Below are 22,771 nucleotides of genomic sequence, written 5' to 3' on the forward strand. Positions count from 1 at the left end.
CTTCAAATTGCATGAAACTCGACAGACACATCACATTTATTAGCCATTAGACATGTGCAACGTTTCAGAAACGGGTGTGGTGAGGGCTCAGTAGCGCCACCTTTTGACAAAAGTGGGGTTGTTAGTTTTATCTACAGTTACAAAAATCAGTATGTATATTGTACTCCTCGAGCCGGACAACTTTCTAATTGACACTCATTAGCTAGGACCCACAGAAAGTCAGATATGTTTGTTTGAATGTAGAGAAAATCTCAGAATTTTGCCAGTCTCTCAGTGTCTCTCTGTGTGAGTGAGAGGAGGGGCGCCTGTCAGGTTAATTTTAACCCTTTATTTGCTGTGTGCAACTTCTCTGGCATTTTCGGGGGCCTTAACATCCTCTAAAACTCTTGAAACTTTGCACACGGGTCAGAACCCATGGCCATCAGGGCCGGGCTGAAGCTGGTAACCGGGCGTGGCAGGGCGGCTCGACAGCGCCCCCTGGACTGGGATTCGAAAATTTGTCCATAAATCAAACACACTTGCATGAATTAATATGAAACTCGGTACAATTAAAGATCACATCAGGCCAAACAACTTTCGTGCTCTAAGTTTTAAGAAGGAAGTTGGGAATTATGGGTTGTTTGAATAATTCTCCTAGGAGAAATACATCAAATTACAACGCATGTGTTTACCAATCACAACCAAACTCGGTGTGCATGAAGTCAAGACATTGAGGATGCTCAATTCCGGACGGATTTTTGATATCTCGAACGGTCTGGCCGTGACGAGGAAATGAATTTTATGACTAAAAAAGGACACATAAAGTGTGTTATAACTTTGCTCATTTTACCTACAGTTACAAAACTTTCCACGTATATTGTTCTCGTCAAGTCGATCAACTTTCCAATTTAAAGTCATTCGCTCTGAGCAACAGAAAGTCAGATATTGTAGTTTGAATGGATTTATTTCCCCTGCGATTCACTCTCTCTCTCTCTCTCTCTCTCTCTCTGTGTGGGTGTGTGTGTCTGTGTGGGGAGGGGAGGGCTGTTGTCTGTGTTTGTGTGTGTGTGTGTGCATGTGTGTGTGTGTGGGGGGGAGGGGAGGGCTGTTGTCTGTGTTTATGTATGTTTGAACCACACAGTGTGGCTGGCTGCGATTTTTCCTATAAGTCCTTGTCTCTAAGTCCTTGTCTTTTTGCATAACAATTTAGTATTTTTTTAAATGACAAAATAGGCATATAACCCCCATCTTTTAAATGTATAGTTTGCTTTAAATAAAAGTAAGATTGTATTTGTAATTGAAGCTGAATGAATTTAAAATTCTTGTGCTATATTTCAATATATTTGTTTTCCTTAAGATTTTAAAACACTAACTTCATTCTTTTCTGAATTACAAATATTTGTTTCTGTATAAAAAATACTCTGACTAAAAACACATTTGATGTTTCTTTTTCTATTTTTATTTACATGTATTTATGTATGTGTGTGTGTGTGTGTGTGTGTGTGTGTGTGTGTGTGTGTGTGTGTGTGTGTGTGTGTGTATAAAGTGCAGGTTTTTTTTAGATAAAGTAGAATTTCTATAACTATGTGTTGAACTGATAAATCACTGTGTGTTAAACACAATCTACTTAATACAGACAACTTCATTATAAAGATAAATAACAAATCCAAAAAAATATATGATTATAATCTATGACAAAAAAAGCCATTACAAACTATATTAGTGGTAAATACACATTGCTCTTTGTATTGTTGTAAAATACATTCATGAAAAACAAGATAACAAAAATCAAAAAGATAAATTATTTTAGATAATTATTTTAAATGTATAGCAGAGATGTTAAATGAGGCAGCAACATACAAACTTTCTAGAACAACATGGACCTGAATAGCTGGTTTTTATGGAGGACAGTGAAGAGGAAGAGGGTGCAAATCAAACAGCTCATTCTCAGACTACACAGCAAACAGCTTAAGTTTTTAGTGCTTTGTTTGAGGTTTTTAGTGCTCTGTCCTATCTTTTATCAACACATAATAGATAGAACAGAACAAGAAAGGCAATTAATAATCTGTCATTGCATTATGATATCAAAGGCTCAGTACAGTGTGGCACAAAACGCTTATGCGCATCCCGAGTGGAGAATGATGCGCTTAAAGCCACATGGAGTTACAGCGCATCGAGTCCGCATTGATGCAAGCTCTACAATACACTTCTTTTCGACAGTCAAAGTGGGGGTTACGTTTTTGCACGTCATACAGAATAACCCTAAAGGCACCAAGGTGGCGGTGCCACCGGCTTTATATTAAATATAAATATAGCTGTGAGCAGCGATAAAGGGCCAAAGCCGGCGGTACCACCATCCCGGTGCCTTTGGGTAACTAAAGGCACCGGGGTTGCGGTGCCACCGGCTTGGGCCCGCAATCGCTGCTCGCAGCTATATTTAGGGCCCAAGCCCTGAAAGGGCGAAGGCCCTATTGTTTTCCTAACGATTATTAGGGCCCAAGCCCTGAAAGGGCGAAGGCCCTATTGTTTTCCTAAGGATTATTAGGGCCCAAGCCCTGAAAGGGCGAAGGCCCTATTGTTTTCCTAAGGATTATTAGGGCCCAAGCCCTGAAAGGGCGAAGGCCCTATTGTTTTCCTTAGGATTATTATTAGGGCCCAAGCCCTGAAAGGGCGAAGGCCCTATTGTTTTCCTTAGGATTATTATTATTATTATTAGGGCCCAAGCCCTGAAAGGGCGAAGGCCCTATTGTTTTCCTTAGGATTATTATTATTATTATTATTATTATTATTATTATTTATACGACTATTCGGGCACTTTTGGGGCCCTTAACATGCTCAAAAACTCTTGAAACTTAGCACACGGGTCAGAACCCGCGGCCATCAGGGCCGGGCTGAAGATGGTACCCGGGCGTGGCAGGGGGGCTAGACAGCGCCCCCTGGAACGGGGTCCGAAAACTTGGTCCATAAATCAAACACGCTTGCATGTAATAATATGAAACTCGGTGCACATATAGATCTCATCGTTCATATATACCTCATACTATTACTTTTTACCCCAGCCCAACAGGAAGTCGGTTACTTTGGGTTGTTCATAAAACACTCGCAATGGAATTTGAAGTACTACTCCTAGAGAATTCAAACACACGGCACGAAACTCGGTCAGCATGAAGTCAAGGCATTGACGATGAAAGTTTGCGAGGGGATTTTTGATATCTCGAACGGTTTGGCCATGGCGAGGAAACGAAATTATGGCGAGAAACGTGAAACAGGAAGTGTGTTATAACTTCAGCATACATTAACTGATCTTGATGAAACTTCAGCAGTGTGTTCGCTGTAAGAGGACGATCACATGGATGTGACTATTGTGAGTCAGAGTTATAGCGCCACCAACTGGTAGCAGGAAGTGTGTCACTTTCAAAATGCTTTGAACTCACCCTTTTATTTTTTCCCGATGTGCTTCAAACTTAATCTGTATAATGTAAATACATAGCAGAAGAAGACCTGTGAATGGATTATTGATATCTTTGATACTGTTGCCGTGGCAACGCATCAAACTTTAAAATTCTTTTTTTTATGATTTTGAGACTCTTAGCGGCTTTTGGGGCCCTTAACGGGTTTGAAAACTCTTGAAACTTTGCACACAGGTCAGATCCCACAGCCATCAGAGCCGGGCTGAAGATGGTACCTGGGTGTGGCAGGGGGGCTAGACAGCGCCCCCTGGAACGGGGTCCGAACACTTGGTCCATAAATCAAACACGCTTGCATGTAATAATATGAAACTCGGTACACATGTTGATCTCATCGTTTCATCTATACCTCACGCTCTTACTTTTTACCCCAGCCAAACAGGAAGTCGGCTATTGAGGTTTGTTTGTAAAACGCTCGCAATGGAATGTGCAATACTCCTCCTAGAGAATTCAAACACACGGCACGAAACTCGGTCAGCATGAAGTCAAGGCATTGAGGATGAAAGTTTGCGAGGGGATTTTTGATATCTCGAACGGTTTGGCCGTGGCGAGGAAACAAAATTATGGCGAGAAACGTGAAACAGGAAGTGTGTCATAACTTCAGCATAGATTAACTGATCTTGATGAAACTTCAGCAGTGTGTTCGCTGTAAGAGGACGATCACGTGGATGTGACTATTGTGAGTCAGAGTTATAGCGCCACCAACTGGCAGCAGGAAGTGTGTCACTTTCAAACTGCTTTGATATCACCCTCTTATTTTTAACCGATTTGCTTCAAACTTCATCTGTATAATGTAAAAATACAGCAGATGTAGACCTGTGAATGGATTCTTGATATCTTTGATACTGTTGCTGTGGCAACAAATCAAACTTTAACATTCTTTTTTGATACTTTTGGGACTCTTAGCATGCTTGAAATTGCTTGAAACAGATAGATACAGATAGCTCGACAGATACATCACATTTATTAGCCAGTAGGCATGTGCAACTTTGGCAAAAGATTAAAGTAATGTCAAAAAAGTAAACAGTAAACACTAAAAGCCTCATATCTTCTAAAAATGTAATTATACATTATTTGTTTCTAAATTAAATTATACAAATATTATAATTAAACCAGTTTTTCCCTTTTTTCATTTAAGAATTATGTTTACGTTCAAAAACAGCCATAATGGTTTTAAAATTCAGAAGAAGAAAAAATAATCTGAGTCATACGTAGTGCTATACTGCCCTCTTGTGTTCAATATCAGGTAGGCCTATTGTGTATATTCCCACTGGTTAATCAACGTGTGACTCCGCTGGGACTCGGGAACTTTTAAATCGCTTACTTAAAACCGAAAGTCAAAATACAGATATCCGCACAAGACATTAATGTTGTGGAGTAGAGCGAGCATTTTAAATAAATTCCTATTAAGTAGGATTAAACTAAACAGAATGAACGTTCACTCTGTTCTGCTGGTTCCTCGCTGTTGGCGCGCACAGTTATGAATGCTTGTGCAGCCATGAGTTTTAGTTTAATTTTAAAATTAGCGCAATTTCGGGATTTGTATTATTTGAATTTATTTTTAAAAAACACAATGTTGAGTTTTATTGTAACACTGTTTAATCGCGCCCACGGTTATATTTTGTATATTATATATAATTATAATGTATTTCTGTATAAAATAATACTACAATAAAAAACACATTTGTGACCGAACTGATCCAGCAAAATTAGTCACAGTGACCCAAATTTAAAAATTGAGATTTTGATATTAATGGAAAGAGGACACTGTAAGCTTTCAAATGATACCTTGGTCATACCTTGAATGGTTGTAACGATATACAGATTTGAATTCTGGTCGTCTGCCCTTTTTTTCCAATTGAAAACCTAAGAAAATCGCTTTTAAAGTTTTTTTGCCCGTTTTTTTTTTTTTTTTTTTTTGATATCTTTCAAAATCCATAGCATTTTAAGGGATAAACTATTTATTTTATATAGCTTAATTTGACCTAGATTAACATATAAATGCAATTTAACGAGGCTGAAACTCAACTTATTTTTAATTTTTTTGAAATAAATAATTAAAAAGTCACTTTTACAAAAATGTTCTAAAATCAGAAAGATTAAAGAGGAGTCAGAGAGAAATTCAGTTTTCATACGGATTAGCCCACATAAGCAGAGAGCAGTCTGTTTTCTTTCATTTTGAATGGTTGTGTTTAAAAGTAGACATTTCAATATATATGTCTGTGAGGATACCTTATACGCTGACTTTCGGTTCATGAGACAAGCTTCAGTTCACGTGCCGCGCGTCTCCGCGTCGTGATTAGGCCTAGCCTATTGTCTGCAATTTATTTCTTATTATTAAATCCTAGTAATTGGTTGATGAAACATTGATTTAAATTAAGATAATTATTTTAAAACGAAATTTACTTTAAAGAAAGGCTTTGTGCTTGCATGTTTAAGCTATGTGAAAGTTTTAGTGCTGCTTCCAGAGAACGGTCACGTTCGGATTGTTTTTCCTCATAAATGCGAACACGGAAAATAAAATAAAGATTTTATGTTCTGGAGAGAGTCAACCCTTCTTCATCCGGTGAGTATTACTTTTGGTTTGTGCAGTGTGGTTCACATAGGCCAATTTATTAAAATATTTAATTATCTGGGAATTGGATGCTGAAATTGCCCAATTTAAAAAAAAAAATTAGTAATAATTTAAGTTTTGTGGTGTAAGTCTACGTATTTTATAGGCTAATGTTAACTTCAAATAAAAGTAATAGTAATTTAAAGATGTTGTAGCTAGCATTGGGTCTGGACGTGAAGGATAACTTCGGGAGTTGAAGGGACGTGTCGGTGTCGTGATTCTGTCTTCTCACACCGCGACACAGGTTCGTGGATCTGAGTGTCGCGATCGTTACAGCCTTACATAGGCTATATTCTTCTTGCAGATAAATATACTCACGCAGTTTAGGTTAGAAGCCTCCAGTGAGTTCAACGTTTCAGGGGATACCCGGGAAATGCTCAGAGGTGACGAGGGGAGTTGAGAAGAGCAATGTTTATTTCAGCGAATTTAAAGCTTTGACAACTTTAATCGTTATTTAAATACCTTTACTCAATTATCTCGACTACGAAACCCTGTGAGATTATTTTTGAATGTCTGTTCTTTGAAATTAGCAAAAAAAAAATATATATTTTTTTTTTGTTATTTCATGGTTTTTCCACATAATCGGCCCATATCTTAAAATGGAAGGTTGCAACTTCCGACTCATTTCGCCAGAGCGGGTCACATTTGATTTTTATTTTTTAAACAATGTAATGTGTAACCTAAAAATAAACAGATTATTTGATAAATGATATATTTAAATCTCCATATTGTAGCCTAATATCTGCAGGGCAGCCTAGTCTTAATAAATGTATGCTTCATTTTTCATTAGTAAATTTGATCAATAAATTCAATAATTTAGAATAATAAGACACTATAGGGCTGTTACCCTAGGTAAGGCTGATCAAATTAAATCGGTTACACAATAATGTTACGAGATTGGTTTAACAGGAGTCAATTAAAAATCGCTGTAAAGAACGACACTTTTAAACATAACCCTAAATCACCATAAGGTGTCGCCAGATGACCGTCTTAATGAACGAGTCATGGATTCAAAATGCTGAATCATTCAGTAATGAGAAAACACATTGCTTTGAGATGCGCGATGGGTCGCTGTGATCTTTGTTTAACTATTTTCTCTGCTGAAACAGAAAAAAGTCAATATTGCATCTACAAAGTCAATATTGCATCTAAAATGTAAGTGACTTGACTTGTGTGTGTGACTATGTTTGTTGTAGTGATAAGAGTTGCATCCTTGTTAAAGTTTAAGGCCTTGTGTTTTTGGATATATATCTTTCTTTCTTTTTTTTTTCTTTTTTTACAAAATATGCATATAACCCATATATTTTAGATTTATTATTTGTTTTAAATTAAATTAAGATTGTATTTTTGGTAATTGAACCTGAATGAATTTAAAAATGAATGTGCTATATTTCAGATCATATATTCGTTTTTCTTAAAATTTGAACTAACTTTATTCTCAGCTGAATTATAAATATTTTATTTCTGTATGAATTAAAAACACATTTGATTTATCTTTTTTAATCAATGTAGAATGTGTAACTGAAATATAAACAGATTAGGGCTCTGTTCGAGGACAAGTAACTAAAACCAATGCGACATGATGAATGTTTGTTTCCCAAACCATCTGAGTAACAGCTTACTTTTCTTTCTTACTATATTCTTTCTTAATATAAACTGTGCTGTAGAGCTTGCATCAGTCAAAGCAGGGTTACATTTTGCATGTCGTGCACAATAAACCTAAAGGCACCAGGGTGGCGGTGCCACCGGCTTCATATATATATGTATATATACAGTATATATATATATATATATATACAGTATATATATATATATATATATATATATATATATAGCTGTGATCCGCGATGAAGGGCCAAAGCCAGTGGCATGGCCACCCTGGTGCTTTTAGGTAACTAAGGAACCGGGGTTGCGGTGCCACCGGCTTGGGCCCTTCATCGCTGCTCGCAGCTATATTTATTATTATTATTATTATTTATACGACTATTCGGGCACTTTTGGGGCCCTTAACATGCTCAAAAACTCTTGAAACTTAGCACACGGGTCAGAACCCGCGGCCATCAGGGCCGGGCTGAAGATGGTACCCGGGCGTGGCAGGGGGACTAGACAGCGCCCCCTGGAACGGGGTCCGAAAACTTGGTCCATAAATCAAACACGCTTGCATGTAATAATATGAAACTCGGTGCACATATAGATCTCATCGTACATATATACCTCATACTATTACTTTTTACCCCAGCCCAACAGGAAGTCGGTTATTTAGGGTTGTTCATAAAACACTCGCAATGGAATTTGAAGTACTACTCCTAGAGAATTCAAACACACGGCACGAAACTCGGTCAGCATGAAGTCAAGGCATTGAGGATGAAAGTTTGCGAGGGGATTTTTGATATCTCGAACGGTTTGGCCATGGCGAGGAAACGAAATTATGGCGAGAAACGTGAAACAGGAAGTGTGTTATAACTTCAGCATACATTAACTGATCTTGATGAAACTTCAGCAGTGTGTTCGCTGTAAGAGGACGATCACATGGATGTGACTATTGTGAGTCAAAGTTATAGTGCCACCAACTGGTAGCAGGAAGTGTGTCACTTTCAAAATGCTTTGAACTCACCCTTTTATTTGTACCCGATGTGCTTCAAACTTAATCTGTATAATGTAAATACATAGCAGATGAAGACCTGTGAATGGATTCTTGATATCTTTGATACTGTTGCCGTGGCAACGCATCAAACTTTAAAATTCTTTTTTTTTATGATTTTGAGACTCTTAGCGGCTTTTGGGGCCCTTAACGGGTTTGAAAACTCTTGAAACTTTGCACACAGGTCAGATCCCACAGCCATCAGAGCCGGGCTGAAGATGGTACCTGGGTGTGGCAGGGGGGCTAGACAGCGCCCCCTGGAACGGGGTCCGAACACTTGGTCCATAAATCAAACACGCTTGCATGTAATAATATGAAACTCAGTACACATGTTGATCTCATCGTTTCATCTATACCTCACGCTCTTACTTTTTACCCCAGCCAAACAGGAAGTCAGCTATTGAGGTTTGTTTGTAAAACGCTCGCAATGGAATGTGCAATACTCCTCCTAGAGAATTCAAACACACGGCACGAAACTCGGTCAGCATGAAGTCAAGGCATTGAGGATGAAAGTTTGCGAGGGGATTTTTGATATCTCGAACGGTTTGGCCGTGGCGAGGAAACAAAATTATGGCGAGAAACGTGAAACAGGAAGTGTGTTATAACTTCAGCATACATTAACTGATCTTGATGAAACTTCAGCAGTGTGTTCACTGTAAGAGGCTGATTACATGGATGTGACTATTGTGAGTCAAAGTTATAGCGCCACCAACTGGCAGCAGGAAGTGTGTCACTTTCAAAATGCTTTGATATCACCCTCTTATTTTTAACCGATTTGCTTCAAACTTCATCTGTATAATGTAAAAATACAGCAGATGTAGACCTGTGAATGGATTCTTGATATCTTTGATACTGTTGCTGTGGCAACAAACAAACTTTAACATTCTTTTTTGATACTTTTGGGACTCTTAGCATGCTTGAAATTGCTTGAAACAGATAGATACAGATAGCTCGACAGATACATCACATTTATTAGCCAGTAGGCATGTGCAACTTTGGCAAAAGAATAAAGTAATGTCAAAAAAGTAAACACTAAAAGCCTCATATCTTCTAAAAATGTAATTATACATCATTTGTTTCTAAATTAAATTATACAAATATTATAATTAAAGCAGTTTTTCCCTTTTTTCATTTAAGAATTATGTTTACGTTCAAAAACAGCCAGGTTGTAAAATTCAGAAGAAGAAAAAATAATCTGAGTCATACGTAGTGCTATACTGCCCTCTTGTGTTCAATATCAGTTAGGCCTATTGTGTATATTCCCACCGGTTAATCAACGTGTGACTCCGCTGGGACTCGGGAACTTTTAAATCGCTTACTTAAAACCGAAAGTCAAAATACAGATATCCGCACAAGACATTAATGTTGTGGAGTAGAGCAAGCATTTTAAATAAATTCCTATTAAGTAGGATTGAACTAAACAGAATGAACGTTCACTCTGTTCTGCTGGTTCCTCGCTGTTGGCGCGCACAGTTATGAATGCTTGTGCGGCCATGAGTTTTAGTTTAATTTTAAAATTAGCGCAATTTCGGGATTTGTATTATTTGAATTTATTTTTAAAAAACACAATGTTGAGTTTTATTGTAACACTGTTTAATCGCGCCCACGGTTATATTTTGTATATTATATATAATTATAATGTATTTCTGTATAAAATAATACTACAATAAAAAACACATTTGTGACCGACCTGATCCAGCAAAATTAGTCACAGTGACCCAAATTTAAAAATTGAGATTTTGATATTAATGGAAAGAGGACACTGTAAGCTTTCAAATAATACCTTGGTCATACCTTGAATGGTTGTAAAGATATACAGATTTGAATTCTGGTCGTCTGCCCTTTTTTTCCATTTGAAAACCTAAGAAAATCGCTTTTAAAGTTTTTTTGCCCGTTTTTTTTTTATTTATTTTTTTTATATCTTTCAAAATCCATAGCATTTTAAGGGATAAACTATTTATTTTATATAGCTTAATTTGACCAAATAGATTAACATATATAAATGCAATTTAACGAGGCTGAAACTCAACTTATTTTTAATTTTTTTGAAATAAATAATTAAAAGTCACTTTTACAAAAATGTTCTAAAATCAGAAAGATTGAAGAGGAGTCAGAGAGAAATTCAGTTTTCATACGGATTAGCCCACATAAGCAGAGAGCAGTCTGTTTTCTTTCATTTTGAATGGTTGTCTTTAAAAGTAGACATTTCAATATGTCTGTGAGGATACCTTATACGCTGACTTTCGGTTCATGAGACAAGCTTCAGTTCACGTGCCGCGCGTCTCCGCGTCGTGATTAGGCCTAGCCTATTGTCTGCAATTTATTTCTTATTATTAAATCCTAGTAATTGGTTGATGAAACATTGATTTAAATTAAGATAATTATTTTAAAACGAAATTTACTTTAAAGAAAGGCTTGTGCTTGCATGTTTAAGCTATGTGAAAGTTTTAGTGCTGCTTCCAGAGAACGGTCACGTTCGGATTGTTTTTCCTCATAAATGCGAACACGGAAAATAAAATAAAGATTTTATGTTCTGGAGAGAGTCAACCCTTCTTCATCCGGTGAGTATTACTTTTGGTTTGTGCAGTGTGGTTCACATAGGCCAATTTATTAAAATATTTAATTATCTGGGAATTGGATCTCCTCCATAATGCTGAAATTGCCCAATTTTAAAAAATTTAGTAATAATTTAAGTTTTGTGGTGTAAAAGTCTACGTATTTTATAATGTTAACTTCAAATAATACTAATAGTAATTTAAAGATGTTGTAGCATTGGGTCTGGACGTGAAGGATAACTTCGGGAGTTGAAGGGACGTGTCGGTGTCGTGATTCTGTCTTCTCACACCGCGACACAGGTTCGTGGATCTGAGTGTCGCGATCGTTAGAGCCTTACATAGGCTATATTCTTCTTGCAGATAAATATACTCACGCAGTTTAGGTTAGAAGCCTCCAGTGAGTTCAACGTTTCAGGGGATACCCGGGAAATGCTCAGAGGTGACAAGGGGAGTTGAGAAGAGCAATGTTTATTTCAGCGAATTTAAAGCTTTGACAACTTTAATCGTTATTTAAATACCTTTACTCAATTATCTCGACTACGAAACCCTGTGAGATTATTTTTGAATGTCTGTTCTTTGAAATTAGCAAAAATATATATATATTTTTTTTTTTTGTTATTTCATGGTTTTTCCACATAATCGGCCCATATCTTAAAATGGAAGGTTGCAACTTCCGACTCATTTCGCCAGAGCGGGTCACATTTGATTTTTATTTTTTAAACAATGTAATGTGTAACCTAAAAATAAACAGATTATTTGATAAATGGTATATTTAAATCTGCATATTGTAGCCTAATATCTGCAGGGCAGCCTAGTCTTAATAAATGTATGCTTCATTTTTCATTAGTAAATTTGATCAATAAATTCAATAATTTAGAATAATAAGACACTATAGGGCTGTTACCCTAGGTAAGGCTGATCAAATTAAATCGGTTACACAATAATGTTACGAGATTGGTTTAACAGGAGTCAATTAAAAATCGCTGTAAAGAACGATACTTTTAAACATAACCCTAAATCACCATAAGGTGTCACCAGATGACCGTCTTAATGAACGAGTCATGGATTCAAAATGCTGAATCATTCAGTAATGAGAAAACACATTGCTTTGAGATGCGCGATGGGTCGCTGTGATCTTTGTTTAACTATTTTCTCTGCTGAAACAGAAAAAAGTCAATATTGCATTTAAAAAGTCAATATTGCATCTAAAATGTAAGTGACTTGACTTGTGTGTGTGACTATGTTTGTTGTAGTGATAAGAGTTGCACCCTTGTTAAAGTTTAAGGCCTTGTGTTTTTGGATATATATATATCTTTCTTTCTTTTTTTTTCTTTCTTTACAAAATATGCATATAACCCATATATTTTAGATTTATTATTTGCTTTAAATTAAATTAAGATTGTATTTTTGGTAATTGAACCTGAATGAATTTAAAAATGAATGTGCTATATGTCAGATCATATATTTGTTTTTCTTAAAATTTGAACTAACTTTATTCTCAGCTGAATTATAAATATTTTATTTCTGTATGAATTAAAAACACATTTGATTTTTCTTTTTTAATCAATGTAGAATGTGTAACTGAAATATAAACAGATTTGGGCTCTGTTCGAGGACAAGTAAATAAAACCAATGCGACATGATGAATGTTTGTTTCCCAAACCATCTCAGAGTAACAGCTTACTTTTCTTTCTTACTATATTCTTTCTTACTATAAACTGTGCTGTAGAGCTTGCATCAGTCAAAGCAGGGTTACATTTTGCATGTAGTGCACAATAAACCTAAAGGCACCAGGGTGGCGGTGCCACCGGCTTCATATATATATGTATATATACAGTATATATATATATATATATATATATAGCTGTGATCCGCGATGAAGGGCCAAAGCCAGTGGCATGGCCACCCTGGTGCTTTTAGGTAACTAAGGAACCGGGGTTGCGGTGCCACCGGCTTGGGCCCTTCATCGCTGCTCGCAGCTATATTTATTATTAGGGCCCAAGCCCTGAAAGGGCGAAGGCCCTATTGTTTTCCTAAGGATTATTAGGGCCCAAGCCCTGAAAGGGCGAAGGCCCTATTGTTTTCCTTGCGATTATTTTTCTTCTCTATTATTATTATAATAATTATTATTTTACTACCTTTTGGGCACTTTTGGGGCCCTTAACGTGCTCGAAAACTCTTGAAACTTTGCACACGGGTCAGAACCCGCGGCCATCAGAGCCGGGCTGAAGCTGGTACCTGGGCGTGGCAGGGGGGCTCGTCAGCGCCCCCTGGAACGGGGTCCGAACACTCGGTCCATAACTCAAACACGCTTGCATGTAATAATATGAAACTCGGTACACATGTTGATCTCATCGTTTCATCTATACCTCGCGCTTTTACTTTTTACCCCAGCCCAACAGGAAGTCGGCTATTGAGGTTTGTTTGTAAAACGCTCGCAATGGTATTTGAAATACTCCTCCTAGAGCTTTGATCCACATTCGACGAAACTCGGTCAGCGTGAAGTCAAGACATTGAGGATGAAAGTTTGCGAGGGGATTTTTGATATCTCGAACGGTTTGTCCGTGGCGAGGAAACGAAATCATGGCGAGAAACGTGAAACAGGAAGTGTGTTATAACTTCAGCATACATTAACTGATCTTGATGAAACTTCAGCAGTGTGCTCGCTGTAAGAGGACGATCACATGGATGTGACTATTGTGAGTAAAAGTTATAGCGCCACCAACTGGCAGCAGGAAGTGTGTCACTTTCAAAATGCTTTGAAATCACCCTTTTATTTTTACCCGATTTGCTTCAAACTTCATCTGTATAATGTAAACATACGGCAGATGTAGACCTGTGAATGGATTCTTGATATCTTTGAAACTGTTGCCGTGGCGACGCATCAAACTTTGCCCTTCTTTTAGGATGCTTTTAGGATGCTTTTGAGACCCTTAGCATGCTTCAAATTGCATGAAACTCGACAGACACATCACATTTATTAGCCAGTAGACATGTGCAAAGTTGCAGAAACGGGCGTGGTGAGGGCTCAGTAGCGCCACCTTTTGACAAAAGTGGGGTGGTTAGTTTTAACTAGAGTTACAAAAATTGGTATGTATATTGTACTCCTCGAGCCGGACAACTTTCTAATTGACACTTATTAGCTAGGACCCACAGAAACTCAGATATTTTTGTTTGAATATGGCCACTCTGAGCCTTTGGCTGGCTGGCTGGCTGTCTGTGTGTGTGTGTGTGTGTGTGCAGGGGGAGGGGGCTTAACCATTTCACTGCTGTGTGTATGACCTGCATAAAGAAAATACATTTCTCAAGCCTGGTATTTTTTAAATAAGTTTTTATTTTTATTTTTTATAAGTAAAGGCATATAACTAGTTTAATTGTAGTGAATTGACAATAGTTTTATATAATTAGTTTATTAATCAGATTAACTTGGTCAATAAACTTGGTCTGAAAATTTGGTCCATAAATCAAACACACTTGCATGTAATAATATGAAACTTGGTACACATATAGATCTCATCGTTTCATATATACTTCACACTCTTACTTTTTACCCCAGCCCAACAGGAAGTTGGCTATTTAGGGTTGTGTTTAAAACACATGCAATGTAATTTAAATTATTGCTCCTAGAGCACTGAACCAAATTCGACGAAACTCGATCAGCGTGAAGTCAAGACATTAAGGATGAAAAAGTGCCACGGGATTTTTGATATCTCGAACGGTTTGGCCGTGGCGAGGAAACGAAATTATGGCGAGAAACATGGAACAGGATGTGTGTTATAACTTCAGCATACATTAACTGATCTTGACGAAACTTCAGCAGTGTTTTCGCTGTAAGAGACCGATCACATGGATGTGACTATTGTGAGTCAAAGTTATAGCGCCACCAACTGGCAGCAGGAAGTGTGTCACTTTCAAAATGCCGTGGCAACGAAACAAACTTTAACATTATTTTTTGATGCTTTTGGGACTCTTAGCTTGCTTGAAATTGCTTGAAACTCAACAGATACATCACATTTATTAGCCAATAGACATGTGCAACTATGGCAAAAGATTAAAGTAATGTCAAAAAAGTAAACACTAAAAGCCTCATATCTTCTAAAAATGTAATTATACATCATTTGTTTCTAAATTAAATTATACAAATATTATAACTTCCCCAATTTTTCCTTTTTTTTCATTTAAGAATTGTGTTTACGTTCAAAAACAGCCAGAATTGTTGTAAAATTCATAAAAAAATAATAATCTGAGTCATACGTAGTGCTATACTGCCCTCTTGTGTTCAATATCAGGTAGGCCTATTGTGTATATTCCCACCGGTTAATCAACGTGTGACTCCGCTGGGACTTGGGAGCTTTTAAATCGCTTACTTAAAACCGAAAGTCAAAATACGGATGTCCGCACAAGACATTAATGGTGTGGAGTAGAGCGAGCATTTTAAATAAATTCCTATTAAGTAGGATTGAACTAAACAGAAAGAATGTTCACTCTGTTCTGCTGGTTCCTCGCTGGTGGATCATATGATTACTTTGTCATAATCTATGACAAAAATGCTATTATAAACCATATTAATAATAGATAATACACATTGCTCTTATTTTTGAAAAATACATTCATGAAAAACAAGATAACAAAAATCATTAAAAAAAAATATAGCCATGGCTGCTATAAAGCAACATATAATTGAAAGGCAATTAATAATCTGTCATTACGTCACTGCATTATGATATTACGGCTCCAATACGGTGCAGCACAAAGCACTTATGTGCATCCCGAGCGGAGAATGATGTGCTTGAAGCCACATGAAGTTACAGCGCATTGAGTCCGTATTGAAAAGTTCAAAGCACAAAGGAAATACATATTTATGAACAGTGTATTATACATTATCTATCTATGCAATAGTTTATTGAGCCTTTTCTTTTAAAGGTTTTAAATTTCAGTTACTGTGTGCGTGAAGAACAATTATAGTGCTCTGACTCTAGTGTTGTGATCTAACCGACAGCGTCCGACACCCGGTAGAAAGTAACACGATTAAGTTACAGCAATAAAGTCCAGCAAGAAAAAGTTTCTTCATTCGAAAATATAGACCTTTAGACCTTTATCTTAAAGATCCAGTATAATAGGATTAACATTGAATCATTGAAGATCGTTTCATCATTGACTGTAACCGAATGTGACGTGCTGTTTGAATGCTGAATGGAGAATGACTGACAGGCGCAGAGAGGGAAAAGTTTGTGTTCTTGAATTTAATGACTTAAATATTAATTTCTATATCACATAATAGCTTCAGAACACTAATAATACAGTACACAAAAACTTTATGGTACTTTAGAAAGTTTTTGTGCCTTTGTGCCTAACAGAATAGTATATGCACAATATAGAATTTGAATCAGCCTCGTCAAAGATGGCAGTGTCAGAGCCGATACCGATCCTGAGTATCTAATCGGCGCACTTCTTTTCAACAGTCAAATTGAAATTGAAATTGCTTGAAACTCAACAGATACATCACATTTATTAGCCAGTAGACGTGCAAAGTTTCAGAAACGGGCAATGTGCAAGGACTAAATAGCGCCACCTTTTGACAAAAGTGGGGTTGTTAGTTTTATCTACAGTTACAAAAATCGGTATATACATTGTACTCCTCAAGCCGGACAACTTTCTAATACATAGTCATTAGCTCGGACCAAGAGGAAGTCAGATATTTTGGTTTGAATATGGTGAGCCTCTCTCTGAGCCTACGTCCCTGTATGGCAAGCCCTTTTAACATTTAAAAGCTAAGTTTGCCTGTCCGGAATTAACATTGTAGATATCAACAACGTCTTTCTGTCTATTCGTAATTACATTTTGGATAGTTTGTATTATCATTTAAGACATCTGTAACATAATTGTGACTAGTCGAAATGACAGAGTATGGCAAGCCGTTTTAACATTTAATCATAAAAGGGCCAAAGCCTTCGGCACCGCTACCCGGGTGCCTTTAGGTAACTAAAGGAACCGGGGTTGCGGTGCCACCGGCTTGGGCCCGCCATCGCTGCTCGCAGCTATATTTAGGGCCCAAGCCCTGAAAGGGCGAAGGCCCTATTGTTTTCCTTGGGATTATTTTTCTTTACTATTATTATTATTATTATAATAATTATTATTTTACTACCTTTTGGGCACTTTTGGGGCCCTTAACGTGCTCGAAAACTCTTGAAACTTTGCACACGGGTCAGAACCCGCGGCCATCAGAGCCGGGCTGAAGCTGGTACCCGGGCGTGGTAGGGCGGCTCGTCAGCGCCCCCTGGAACGGGGTCCGAACACTTGGTCCATAACTCAAACACGCTTGTATGTAATAATATGAAACTCGGTACACATGTTGATCTCATCGTTTCATCTATACCTCACACTCTTACTTTTTACCCCAGCCCAACAGGAAGTCGGCTATTGAGGTTTGTTTGTAAAACGCTCGCAATGGAATGTCATATACTCCTCCTAGAGCTTTGATCCAAATTCGACGAAACTCGGTCAGCGTGAAGTCAAGACATTGAGGATGAAAGTTTGCGAGGGGATTTTTTATATCTCGAACGGTTTGTCCGTGGCGAGGAAACGAAATCATGGCGAGAAACGTGAAACAGGAAGTGTGTTATAACTTCAGCATACATTAACTGATCTTGATGAAACTTCAGCAGTGTGTTCGCTGTAAGAGGACGATCACATGGATGTGACTATTGTGAGTCAAAGTTATAGCGCCACCAACTGGCAGCAGGAAGTGTGTCACTTTCAAAATGCTTTGATATCACCCTTTTATTTTTACCCGATTTGCTTCAAACTTCATATGTATAATGTAAACATACGGCAGATGTAGACCTGTGAATGGATTCTTGATATCTTTGAAACTGTTGCCGTGGCGACGCATCAAACTTTACCCTTCTTTTAGGATGCTTTTTGGATGCTTTTGAGACCCTTAGCATGCTTCAAATTGCATGAAACTCGACAGACACATCACATTTATTAGCCAGTAGACATGTGCAAAGTTTCAGAAACGGGCGTGGTGAGGGCTCAGTAGCGCTACCTTTTGACAAAAGTGGGGTTGTTAGTTTTAACTAGAGTTACAAAAATTGGTATGTATATTGTACTCCTCGAGCCGGACAACTTTCTAATTGACACTTATTAGCTAGGACCCACAGAAAGTCAGATATTTTTGTTTGAATATGGCCACTCTGAGCCTACATGTCTCTGTGTCTCTGTGTCTTTGGCTGGCTGGCTGACTGGCTGGCTGTCTGTGTGTGTGTGTGTGTGTGTGTGTGCAGGGGGAGGGGGCTTAACCATTTCACTGCTGTGTGTATGACCTGCATAAAGAAAATACATTTCTCAAGCCTGGTATTTTTTAAATAAGTTTTTATTTTTATTTTTTATAAGTAAAGGCATATAACTAGTTTAATTGTAGTGAATTGACAATAGTTTTATATAATTAGTTTATTAATCAGATTAACTTGGTCAATAAACTTGGTCTGAAAATTTGGTCCATAAATCAAACACACTTGCATGTAATAATATGAAACTTGGTACACATATAGATCTCATCGTTTCATATATACTTCACACTCTTACTTTTTACCCCAGCCCAACAGGAAGTCGGCTATTTAGGGTTGTGTTTAAAACACATGCAATGGAATTTGAATTATTGCTCCTAGAGCACTGAACCAAATTCGACGAAACTCGATCAGCGTGAAGTCAAGACATTAAGGATGAAAAAGTGCCACGGGATTTTTGATATCTCGAACGGTTTGGCCGTGGCGAGGAAATGAAATTATGGCGAGAAAAATGAAACAGGATGTGTGTTATAACTTCAGCATACATTAACTGATCTTGATGAAACTTCAGCAGTGTTTTCGCTGTAAGAGACCGATCACATGGATGTGACTATTGTGAGTCAAAGTTATAGCGCCACCAACTGGCAGCAGGAAGTGTGTCACTTTCAAAATGCTTTGAAATCACTCTCTTATTTTTAACCGATTTGCTTCAAACTTCATCTGTATAATGTAAATACACGGCAGATGTAGACCTGTGAAAGAATTTTTGATATCTTTGATACTGTTGCCGTGGCAACTAAACAAACTTTAACATTCTTTTTTGATGCTTTTGGGACTCTTAGCATGCTTGAAATTGCTTGAAACTCAACAGATACATCACATTTATTAGCCAGTAGACATGTGCAACTATGGCAAAAGATTAAAGTAATGTCAAAAAAGTAAACACTAAAAGCCTCATATCTTCTAAAAATGTAATTATACATCATTTGTTTCTAAATTAAATTATACAAATATTATAACTTCCCCAATTTTTCCCTTTTTTCATTTAAGAATTGTGTTTACGTTCAAAAACAGCCAGAATTGTTGTAAAATTCAGAAAAAAATAATAATCTGAGTCATACGTAGTGCTATACTGCCCTCTTGTGTTCAATATCAGGTAGGCCTATTGTGTATATTCCCACCGGTTAATCAACGTGTGACTCCGCTGGGACTTGGGAGCTTTTAAATCGCTTACTTAAAACCGAAAGTCAAAATACGGATGTCCGCACAAGACATTAATGGTGTGGAGTAGAGCGAGCATTTTAAATAAATTCCTATTAAGTAGGATTGAACTAAACAGAAAGAATGTTCACTCTGTTCTGCTGGTTCCTCGCTGGTGGATCATATGATTACTTTGTCATAATCTATGACAAAAATGCTATTATAAACTATATTAATAATAGATAATACACATTGCTCTTATTTTTAAAAAATACATTCATGAAAAACAAGATAACAAAAATCATAAAAAGATATAGCCATGGCTGCTATAAATGTTTGAAATGCATAGGACAGATGTTTAATGACGCAGCAACATATAATTGAAAGGCAATTAATAATCTGTCATTACGTCACTGCATTATGATATTACGGCTCTAATACGGTGCAGCACAAAGCACTTATGTGCATCCCGAGCGGAGAATGATAGGATTAACATTGAATCATCTTGAAGATCGTTTCATCATTGACTGTAACCGAATGTGACGTGCTGTTTGAATGCTGAATGGAGAATGACTGACAGGCGCAGAGAGGGAAAAGTTTACGTGTTCTTGAATTTAATGACTTAAATATTAATTTCTATATCACATAATAGCTTCAGAACACTTATAATACAGTACACAAACACTTTATGGTACTTTAGAAAGTTTTTGTGCCTTACATAGAATAGTATATGCACAATATAGAATTTGAATCAGCCTCGTCAAAGATGGCAGTGTCAGAGCCGATACCGATCCTGAGTATCTAATCGGCGCACTTCTTTTCAACAGTCAAATTGAAATTGAAATTGCTTGAAACTCAACAGATACATCACATTTATTAGCCAGTAGACGTGCAAAGTTTCAGAAACGGGCATGGTGCAAGGACTAAATAGCGCCACCTTTTGACAAAAGTGGGGTTGTTAGTTTTATCTACAGTTACAAAAATCGGTATATACATTGTACTCCTCAAGCCGGACAACTTTCTATTACATAGTCATTAGCTCGGACCAAGAGGAAGTCCGATATTTTGGTTTGAATATGGTGAGCCTCTCTCTGAGCCTACGTCCCTGTATGGCAAGCCCTTTTAACATTTAAAAGCTAAGTTTGCCTATCCGGAATTAACATTGTAGATATCAACAACGTCTTTCTGTCTAGTCGTAATTACATTTTGGATAGTTTGTATTATCATTTAAGATATCTATAACATAATTTTGACTAGTCGAAATGACAGAGTATGGCAAGCCGTTTTAACATTTAATCATGAAAGGGCCAAAGCCTTCGGCACCGCCACCCGGGTGCCTTTAGGTAACTAAAGGAACCGGGGTTGCGGTGCCACCGGCTTGGGCCCGCCATCGCTGCTCGCAGCTATATTTATTATTATTATTATTATTTATACGACTATTCGGGCACTTTTGGGGCCCTTAACATGCTCAAAAACTCTTGAAACTTAGCACACGGGTCAGAACCCGCGGCCATCAGGGCCTGGCTGAAGATGGTACCCGGGCGTGGCAGGGGGGCTAGACAGCGCCCCCTGGAACGGGGTCCGAAAACTTGGTCCATAACTCAAACACGCTTGCATGTAATAATATGAAACTCGGTGCACATATAGATCTCATCGTTCATATATACCTCAAATTATTACTTTTTACCCCAGCCCAACAGGAAGTCGGTTACTTAGGGTTGTTCATAAAACACTCGCAATGGAATTTGAAGTACTACTCCTAGAGAATTCAAACACACGGCACGAAACTCGGTCAGCATGAAGTCAAGGCATTGACGATGAAAGTTTGCGAGGGGATTTTTGATATCTCGAACGGTTTGGCCATGGCGAGGAAATGAAATTATGGCGAGAAACGTGAAACAGGAAGTGTGTTATAACTTCAGCATACATTAACTGATCTTGATGAAACTTCAGCAGTATGTTCGCTGTAAGAGGACGATCACATGGATGTGACTATTGTGAGTCAGAGTTATAGCGCCACCAACTGGTAGCAGGAAGTGTGTCACTTTCAAAATGCTTTGAACTCACCCTTTTATTTTTACCCGATGTGCTTCAAACTTAATCTGTATAATGTAAATACATAGCAGAAGAAGACCTGTGAATGGATTCTTGATATCTTTGATACTGTTGCCGTGGCAACGCATCAAACTTTAAAATTCTTTTTTTTTTATGATTTTGAGACTCTTAGCGGCTTTTGGGGCCCTTAACGGGTTTGAAAACTCTTGAAACTTTGCACACAGGTCAGATCCCACAGCCATCAGAGCCGGGCTGAAGATGGTACCTGGGTGTGGCAGGGGGGCTAGACAGCGCCCCCTGGAACGGGGTCCGAACACTTGGTCCATAAATCAAACACGCTTGCATGTAATAATATGAAACTCGGTACACATGTTGATCTCATCGTTTCATCTATACCTCACGCTCTTACTTTTTACCCCAGCCAAACAGGAAGTCGGCTATTGAGGTTTGTTTGTAAAACGCTCGCAATGGAATGTGCAATACTCCTCCTAGAGAATTCAAACACACGGCACGAAACTCGGTCAGCATGAAGTCAAGGCATTGAGGATGAAAGTTTGCGAGGGGATTTTTTATATCTCGAACGGTTTGGCCGTGGCGAGGAAACAAAATTATGGCGAGAAACGTGAAACAGGAAGTGTGTTATAACTTCAGCATAGATTAACTGATCTTGATGAAACTTCAGCAGTGTGTTCGCTGTAAGAGGACGATCACGTGGATGTGACTATTGTGAGTCAGAGTTATAGCGCCACCAACTGGCAGCAGGAAGTGTGTCACTTTCAAACTGCTTTGATATCACCCTCTTATTTTTAACCGATTTGCTTCAAACTTCATCTGTATAATGTAAAAATACAGCAGATGTAGACCTGTGAATGGATTCTTGATATCTTTGATACTGTTGCTGTGGCAACAAATCAAACTTTAACATTCTTTTTTGATACTTTTGGGACTCTTAGCATGCTTGAAATTGCTTG

This window comes from Pimephales promelas, chromosome 7 (assembly GCF_988280905.1).
Source record: "Pimephales promelas chromosome 7, fPimPro1.hap1.1, whole genome shotgun sequence".
NCBI classification, from domain to species: Eukaryota; Metazoa; Chordata; class Actinopteri; order Cypriniformes; family Leuciscidae; genus Pimephales; species Pimephales promelas.